The sequence below is a fragment of the Meriones unguiculatus genome, assembly GCF_030254825.1.
Source record: "Meriones unguiculatus strain TT.TT164.6M chromosome 13 unlocalized genomic scaffold, Bangor_MerUng_6.1 Chr13_unordered_Scaffold_34, whole genome shotgun sequence".
Classification (NCBI taxonomy): Eukaryota; Metazoa; Chordata; class Mammalia; order Rodentia; family Muridae; genus Meriones; species Meriones unguiculatus.
This window is the reverse complement of record NW_026843646.1, coordinates 6311224-6321268: the sequence shown is the minus strand read 5'-3', so window position 1 is coordinate 6321268 and position 10045 is coordinate 6311224. Positions and strand designations below refer to the sequence as shown.

Here is a 10045-nt window from a genome sequence, read left to right as displayed (position 1 = left end):
CTGCTTTAGAGAAAGGGAATAAGGGAGCATTTGGGAGGGGAGAAGGAGGACGGATGCAAAGTGAATAAAGTGTAATTAATAAAATATTTAAAAAAAGAATGCTGTTTTTCTATGTTAATCCTATATATCCATGAGTTTGGGAGATCTTTCCATCTTTTGATATTTTCTTCAGTTTCTTTCTTTAAAGACTTCAAATTCTAGTCAGAGAGGTCTTTCACTTCATCTTGTTTGTGGCTACTGTTCAGGATGTTGTTTCCCAAATTTTATTCTCAGCCCATTTTTTATTTGTATACAGAAGGAATAATGAAAATTTTAGTTGTGCTCCCAGCCACTTTGTGGAAAGTGTATTTCAACTGTAGGAATTCCCTGGTAGGATTTCTTGGGTCACCTAGGTATACTAAGAAATCATCTACGAATAGTGATACTTTGAATTCTTCCTTTCCAATTTGTATCTCCTTTATAACCTTCAGTTCTCTTATTGTTTTGGCTAGGACTTAAGGAGTATATTGAAGAGATATGGAGATATGTACCTCATATGAGTGGAATTTCTTTAAGTTTCTCTCCAAATAATTTGATGTTGGCCCTCAGTTCGCTTTTTACTACCTTTATTATGTTAAGTGTGTGCCTGAATCCTTGTATGCTTGATTTCTCCAAGTCTTTTAACATGAAGGGTTGTTGAATTTTGTCAAAGCCTTTTTTTTCATCTAATGAGATGATCATGTGATCTTGGTCTTTCAGTCAGTTTATATGGTGAATTACAGATGGATTTTCATATACTGCACTCTCCCTGTATTCCCAAGATTAAGCCAATTTTTTCATCGTGTATATCTTTGATGTATTCTTGCATATGTTTTACGAGTATTTTATTGAATATATTTGTGTTACAGACAGCTATTAGCTGTCATATGTGTGCTGGGAATTTAACCCATGTCCTCTGGAAGAACAGACAGTGTTCTTAACTACTGAGCCATACCTCCATACCCATGTTGCTTATTTATGATCATCATTTACATTGCTAATATTTTCATCTCTCCTTTTGTAATTGTTCAAACATACATTTCATTTTTAAAAAGATCATATTAATATTACAGTTTAAAATGAGGTGCTTCAGGTTTCTAGACATGTATGCAGAACTGGAGTGAATGTGTAACTCTTTATAAAAAGTTGAGAAAGATCTTTAAGGTTTTTTATCTTGTTTGTTTGATTAATTTTTGCATATTGTTCAGGATCTTATTATGTACCCCTGAGTGTCCTGGAATTTATTGCAAAGAGCCGTCTACCGTCCACCTCTGTGAAATACACCAGCCTCTGTTTCCTGAGTGATTTTGGAATTAAAGTCATCAGATAATACACCCAGCCTGCCCATTCTATAAGAGTCAGGAATCATTTATACTATTCTTCTCATGTGGGCTCTGTGCTGTTTTTCTCTTTACTCTCTCTCTCTTTATCTGTTAATTGACATTTCTCTTGTAAGCCTATATCCTACTAAAAGGATGCAGAAATTAGAGAGGTGAACCTCACTGTTGAGTTTACTCTGAAAAAGAGTTGGTGATCACATTACAACTTGTGTGTCAGAAACTAAGTAGAAGAACCACCAGAATACATTGAAAATATTGTAAAAGAAGGATACATTTCCAGTATTCTAAGTATCATACTTTCTGTTGTACATGTGTGTGGATATTTTAGACTGCATTGACCTACAATGATGTGCATGTGAACTTCACTCAAGAAGAGTGGGCTTTGCTGGATCCTTCCCAAAGGAATCTCTACAAAGATGTGATGCTAGAGACCTACAGGAACCTCACTGCAATAGGTAGGGCAATGAATTTTCTTTACTTCTTAAAATATGGGGAAACACTATTCATTATTGATGTGCTTCTGTAATTTCTCTTGAGGATGAGGAAGAATTAGATGAATCGATCTTTGATTGACCATAGATCACGACTTAAACTTTGTATTATTTCCAATAATAAAGCATACATTTTCTGTTACTGTATTTTAGGCTACAATTGGGAAAGTCATAATATAGAAGAGCATTGTCAAAATTCTAGAAGACATACAAGGTAATTTTCATTGTAAGCTGATATGAATATGGTTCTGAAAAAAATTTTAATATGTTCTGGAAGTTTGAAAGAGAAGGGACAGTGTAAATGATCTGTTTTAAGTGTATTTATTGATGATGACTAACTTGTTACTAAACTATGTACGTCCACGTTAGGTATTTGATGTGTGTTTGCAAGGCACTCCTCTAAGAAAGAATGCAAGGAAATAATACTCACACAAGATCAATGTTTAAATTGTTTACTCATTAGCGCTGAGGTAAAACTGCAATTTGTTTAGTATCCTACAACTCAGATATTGCTAAATGTATTCACAGTAAATAGGTGATGAAACTATATCCAAAAGATTATACTAATCAACTCATCCATAATAAAATGGGGTTACTCATATACTTGTAGTAATGTTGCTAAGTTTTGTGAGAAGGGCAGTTTTTTTAGAGTCAGGAATGTTGTTGTGGAAAAACCATAATCCCTATATCACATGTCTGTGATGAACAAAAATCAAATGCGTGAATGCATCATGGAACCATGTCATTTATTATTATTATTTTAATAATTATATCATATATCACAATGAGTACAAATCATTTTAATATGTGTATATTGAAAGAAACAATGTACCACCCAGAAAAACTAAAAGGTATAGTAGTCCCCATTTTGAGTAGATGTTTAAAAATTGATACCTATTATGCTTTATACGGGCTATTTAGAGCTTCCAGCAGTACAAATAATGATGCAGAGGCTTTTTAATATTTTAAAGCTTAGGCAATTTACTGGGCAGATTCTGAACCTTTTTTTTCCCTAACACAAACCTAGCACAGTGTCCGGATGCATGGCCAGCTCTACTTCTTTGTTCATGGTCATGTCCATCTGTTAACCTCAATGTCATGCTGGTGAATGGTGTGTCATTTGCTTTCTTCTTCCCAGCAACCCTTTCTCACTCAGAAGTTCTGTCCTGCATTTTGCACCCTGCTATCACTTGTTAGCTCTTTATTATTTCCAATAGATAAGTAAGGAAGGGCAAAGGTTTACAAAATATATGACAGGTGATCAGCCATAGAACTAACAACACTATGATTTCATCAGTACTTAGCTGATTGCTGGCTCAGCAAAACAACCAGTAGAGGAGAACACTGTGAATGTAAAAATAATGATGAAAATTCAAAATGTAATTATTCTTTACTTTTAATTCAAACTGCAAAATTAAGTCATGTGGCAAAAACATCCATTAGTGTAATGAATGTGGAAAAGCTGTCATATGTGCCAATTATCTTTGCAGGTATGAAAACAATCAATGTGCAGATAAACTCCCTGAAGATACTCAATATGAAGTCTTTGCACATCACAGTAGTCCCCAGACATGTAAAAGTATGCATACTGGTGCGGACCACTATGAATGTAGCCTATATAGTAATGCCTTTGCAAATAAAAGTCATATCCTAAGACATAAAAGGATACATATAGGAGAGAAACCTCATGAATGTAACCGATGTGGTAAAGCCTATGCATCTAACAGTGATCTCCTAAGACATAAAGGAACTCACACTGGAGAAAAACCTTATGAATGTAATTAATGTGGTAAAGCCTTTGTACGTAACAGTCAATTCCTAATACATAAAAGAACTCACACTGGAGAGAAACCTTATGAATGTATCCAATGTGGTAAAGCCTTTGCATATAACAGTAAACTTTTAGTACATAAACGAACTCACACTGGAGAAAAACCTTATGAATGTAATCAATGTGGGAAAGCCTTTGCATGGAACAGTGATCTCCAAAAACATAAAAGAACTCACAGTGGAGAGAAACCTTATGAATGTGACCAATGTGCTATAGCCTTTGCAGATAACAGTAGTCTCCAAAGACATAAAAGAACTCACACTGGAGAGAAACCTTATGAATGTAACCAATGTGGTAAAGCCTTTGCATCTAACAGTAATCTACGAGTACATAAAAGAATTCACACTGGAGAGAAACCTTATGAATGTAACCAATGTGGTAAAGCCTTTGCACAGAACAGGAATCTCCTAGTACATAAAATAACTCACACTGGAGAAAAACTTCATGAATGTAACCGATGTGGTAAAGCCTCTGCATCTAACAGTGATATCCTAAGACATAAAGGAACTCACACTGGAGAAAAACCTTATGAATGTAATCAATGTGGGAAAGCCTTTGTACGTAACAGTCATCTCCTAATACATAAATTAACTCACACTGGAGAAAAACTTTATGAATATATCCAATGTGGTAAAGCCTTTGCATATAACAGTAAACTTTTAGTACATAAACGAACTCACACTGGACAAAAACCTTATGAATGTAATCAATGTGGGAAAGCCTTTGCAGATAACAGTAGTCTCCAAAGACATAAAAGAACTCACACAGGAGAGAAACCTTATGAATGTAACCAATGTGGTAAAGCCTTTGCATCTAACAGTAATCTACGAGTACATAAAAGAATTCACACCGGAGAGAAACCCTATGAATGTAACCAATGTTGTAAAGCCTTTGCACAGAACAGTAATCTCCCAGTACATAAAAGAACTCACACTGGAGAAAAACCTCATGAATGTAACCAATGTGGTAAAACCTTTTCACAGAACACTCAATTCCTAATACATAAAAGAACAAACACTGGAGAGAAACCTTATGAATGTAACCAATGTGGTAAAACCTTCGTAGATAACAGTGTTCTCTGAAGACATAAAAATCCATGTTGCAGAAATCCTTATGAATATAACTAATGTCATGAAGTCTTTTCATGTAAGACTTATCTTGAACAAGAACACTTATTGAAGTGAAACGCTAAGAATATGACCAATGTGTGAAAAAGTTTGCATGCCATAATAATCTCCATGTACATATAAGAAGCACACTGGATAGAAACTTTTTGAATGAAACCAATGTGATAAAGCATTTTGATGTAATAGTAATCTCCTGTGACATAAAGAACGCATACTAGAGAGAAACCTTATGAATGTAACTAAGGTGGTGAAGCCATTGCATGTAACAGTAGTCTCCTAATACAAAAAAGAACTAACATTGGAGAGAACTCTTATGGATGTAATCAATGTGTGAAAGCCTTTGCATGTAACAGTCATCTCCTAATACATAAAAGACCTCACACTTGAGAGAAACCTTATTAATGTAACTTATGTGGTAAAGCCTGTCATCTAATGAAAACGTGCTGTTCACAATCATCTTCAACATCATGAAAGAATTCATACTGGAACGAAAGACTTTGAGTGTATTTACATGGTGAAGCTACTCCACATTTGTATAATCTTTGTCATCATGAAAGAATTCATACAGAGAGAAAATTTATGAATGTGTTAAAATGGGAGACCGTTACACATATCTATATTCTACATCCTCATAAAAGTTTCAAAATGGAGAGAAAAATCTGAGACTATAATCAATATGGTAAGGCTTTTGTGTTCTTCTGTTCACTGAATCCAATACAACTCAAACAGGTCAATACAGATGAAAAGAAAATATTGTCATCCAGTTTGATGAAGGACACATAATGTTGAACTGTGATGCCTACCCATCCAATGAGCCCGAAAGTTACAGAGGTTCTGAGCTTGAAAATCATAAACATCTTTAGCGTTTTACAACTGAATTATTTCCATCAGTCATGGTTTAGGCATATGGGATTTGTTTATGTCTTTGAGGAAGTCACCTGACGCAAAATATAGGTTTAACAATCAAAACATTCATATCCATTTGTTCTTTTGTGGTTAGGAAAAGGTATTATGTTTTAGTAAAGAGAATCTGTCGTTTGGGTCAGTCATTATGTTAGGGGTCCAGAAATCATGGTATGGAACAGTCATGTTTTGGGCAACAAAAGCTAAGTAATTAAAGTCGGTCAGCTATTGAGAAGTCTACAGCTTTCCTAGGGACTATGAACTTAAATCCTATAAATCAATGAATGCTGGTAACTAAAAGGAAATACTTAGGACAAATTGCTTTCTCATCTTCCCACATACAATTTGCATTTACATGTTTTGCATATAAAATCATCTTCAAGTATACAAATGAGCAGATAGTAGAGAGAAACCTTACACATGTCTTCAATGTGATAATGTCTTTTCTTAATACAGTTATCTCCAAATACATAAAAGAACATACACTGCAGTGAAACCCTCTGAATAAGCAATGTGGTAAATCCTTTTCATAGGGTTTTCTTTGAAATCATGAGAAAATGTCATGCTGCAGAGAAACCCCATGAATGTAGTCAGTATGGTAAGGTTTTCTGCTTCATGCTACCATTATATAAGAGTAAAAGCCTTACTGTGTGGGCTACATCTTAAAGCCTTTGCATATCAGGGTAGTCTTTGAGAACCTAAAAGAACTCATTCTGTAGAACATCTATTAGAATAAAAGATTTGTTAAGTTCTTTGACCCACCAACTTGCATTCAATTACACTAGATTATTTTGCAGGAAAATTCTAACAAGTGTCAACAATGTATGCATGCATTTGTGACATCCATCCTTATTTTGTTTCCAATTGAAGATTCATGGACCGAAGGCATATGAATTGAAACAATAAGATAATCCATTTTTATTTCACAATTCACTTCAATTACATGAAATAAATCAGCCAGTTGTAAAATTTATGTTGCGTATTAGTGCATTTTCTGTGACCAAACACAAGGTCTAAGGCAACTTCCAAATATGTTTACTTTGCCTTATGATATGAGAGAGGATATGGGATCACTTTAAATTGGGCAAAACAAGTGTCATACATGGCAGCTAAAGTAGGAAACTTGGAGCTCACAACCTCCACCTTTAGCATGAAGCAGAGAGTGGGAACTACAGAAAGTATAAAGCTGAAAACTATCAAGCACCCCCAAATAACATACATTCTCCAACAGAGATACATTTCTTAAAATTTCAAAAATGATACCACCAACTGAGAACGATTCATTTCTATGACTTCAAACCTATGTGTTTGATTTCTGTTACATGAAAGAATTCATGATGAAGAAAATATTTGTAGGTAAGCCTGTAGTTGCCTCAACACCTGAGTTCAGTAATGAATGCTTATATAAGTAAAACATTCGTGAGTAAACATATATTTGTTTAAGAATTTGTTTTAAATTCCATTATGTGATAACTCTTTGTCTTTGTGTGTTTATGTGTCCCTCCATTCTAGTTTCCATGAAGACCAGACCTTTTCATCTGCTCTTCTTGAGACGAGACTGTCTTATACCAGGAATTATAGAAAGTTCTCAAAACCTAACCTAGGTCCTGGGAATGAAATTTGTCTTAACTGCAAAGCCATGTCTCTAGTACTGTAAATATGTTAAATCTTTATGGATCATTGTGATGTCAGGAAGTAGAAAAGAATTCATAAAAGGAAGGAACCCTATTTATACAAAAGAATTGATTATTTGGGACATAATAAATATATTTACTTTCAAGAAAATAAACTTTTTCGAAGGTTTTTATCATAACCTTGCAGGAAGTAAATTATTTACCATGTTCCCTTAAATGTAATGGAGGAGATCACTAACTGATTGTGGTCTGAATTTTGAAACATTGGAGTAGGGATTGAATTTTCTGGATGTGTAGCAAATCCATTCACAGAAGTTTATTAGGTTGTTCTGATATTCCTTCTGTGGTGATTATTCATGTTTTAATGCATTTCAACCTGGTAATAGGTATTTTTCTGTGCAATGTATAGAATGGGATCTCCATCATCTATGTGGTCCATTGCTTATTTATATCAGGCAGTGTGTGATCATAGTTTTAAAAGAAGGGTCTCTGAGAATGTGTGGTATTTTTTTTTATGTTTTCACAAATTCATTTAAGATGTTTGTTTTTAGTCCTTGCTTGGATATCAATATTTAATTAATGGTTAATAGTATGTGTGTGTATATATATGTATATATTGTTTAAAGTTCCATGCTTCTACATGTTCCCATATTTACTATATATAAACATATATTTGTTTAAGAATTTGTTTTAATTTCCATTATGTGATTATACTTTGTCTTTGTGTGTTTATGTGCCCATCATCTTCCTAGAGATTTATCTAGCTTTCTTAGAGATTTATCTAGCCTTCTTAGAGATTTATCTAAGAGATGCTAATTAATGTAACAGCAATGAGATTTATTTCAAAACATGTTGTGTGTTTAGTGGACTATTCATTCTTAGGCTATGACAGATATATGAAGACTGTGTGACACTTTGTGGGGTTTATTTTAGTCATACTTATATGATCTTCAAGTTTATGTTGTCAGTTTTGCACAACACAAAGTCTTCCCACTAAGCTCATTGAGATTCATAAAACTTAGTTGAAACATTACATCAGTATAATATTGTATTTTATTCAAATTATGAATATATTGTCATCTGAGGATGGAAAAATATAAAATGATTTGAATAATAAATGCTACTTGCAAATGAAAATTATACACTCCTGTCTCATTTTGGTTCGTTTTGGTTCTTTCTTAGGAGTAAAGACTTGTTCATAAGACTTTCTCAAAACTGCAAGTGAATGTCAGAGAATTGTCTCAGTGGGTAAATTATTAGTTATTGCTAAGCCTGATGATTTGAGCTCAATCTCTGAGTAGTCCATGTCACTGCTACAGATTTTTCTAATGTTTCTATATTTGGGCTGCTGTATATGCAGATTCACACACTAGCAGATACATAAATATATTTTCAGGCTAAATAAGGGCCAGTGTGGTCATTGGCCAAAAGACTCTATGTGTTCCATGTCAGGAACTTATATATGGGATGTAGATAATAAATAGCAATAATTTGTACTCTCACTAGCACGTATACACAATAACATGTATGTATACACAAACACACTCCAGCATTTTTAAATTTATTTTTATTTTTATTGATTACAGTTCATTCACTTTGTATCTCTGCTATAGACCCCTCCTCATCCCCTCCCAATCCTACCCTCTCTCCCTCTTCTCCTATGCCCCTCCCCCAATCCACTGATGGGGAGGTACTTCTCTCCTTCCATCTGAACCTAGTCTATCAGGTCTCATCTGGACTGTCTTCATTGTCTTCCTCTATGGACTGGTAAGGCTGTTCCCCCACAGGCAGAGGTGATCAAAGAGCCAGGCCCTCAGTTCAGGTCAGAGACAGTCTTTTTTCCCATTACTAGGGTACCCTGTTGGACACTGAAGTGCAATGTGTTAAATCTGTCAGTGGTACTATATTATCTCCATTTGTGGTCCTTGTTTGGAGTATGAGTCTCCAAAGATCCCTGTGCCCAGATTTTTTCCTTCTATTTCTCTCCTTGTGGAGCTCCTGTCCCCTCCAGTTCTTTCTATCTTCCCCTTCTTTCATAAGATTACCTGTACTCTGCCCAAAGGTTGGTTATAAGTCTTAGCATATGTTTTGATACCCTACTCGATACAGTCTTTCAGTGGCACTCTGTGGTAGGTTCCTGTCCAGATCCTTGTTTTCTCTGTCTTCTGATGTCCATCCCGTTTGCCTTTCTGAATGAAGATTGAACATCTTACCCAGGGTCTGCCTTCTTAATTAGCTTCTTTAGCTGTACAGATTTTAGCATGATTATCCTATATTATATGTCTAATATCCAGTTATAAATTATGAAATTAATAAAGCAATGCAGCCACTTATAGATGACAGAAATTTTTTTTGGTAGAATTTGAAGACTTATTGCTGTTCATTAAAAGGAAAATGGTTCTTTTGTACATCTTATTTTATCCTTTAATTCATTCATTCAAGAATAGACCACTTAAAAATCATAGCTTGGCTCAGACGTGCATCCCTCTCATCCTAAACCTAGGATTCAGTGGCAGGCTGATCTCTCTGAGACTGAGGCCAGATTGTTCCACAGAGTGTGTTCTCTGTTTTTGTTTGTTTGTTTTTGAGACACAGCTTTGTTGTGTAGCTTTGCCTGTTCTGAACTCACTTTGTAGTCCCAGGCATCCTCAAAATCACATAAATCTGTCTGCCTCTTCTTCCTTGAGTGCTGGGATTACAG

The 10045-nt window shown here is 34.8% G+C and overlaps 1 pseudogene; it reads left to right on the top strand.

The window, feature by feature from the left end:
- Positions 1–1698: 1698 nt before the first annotated feature.
- The window catches only part of LOC132650909 (zinc finger protein 120-like), a 33671-nt pseudogene continuing 25324 nt past the window's right edge, over positions 1699–10045 (top strand).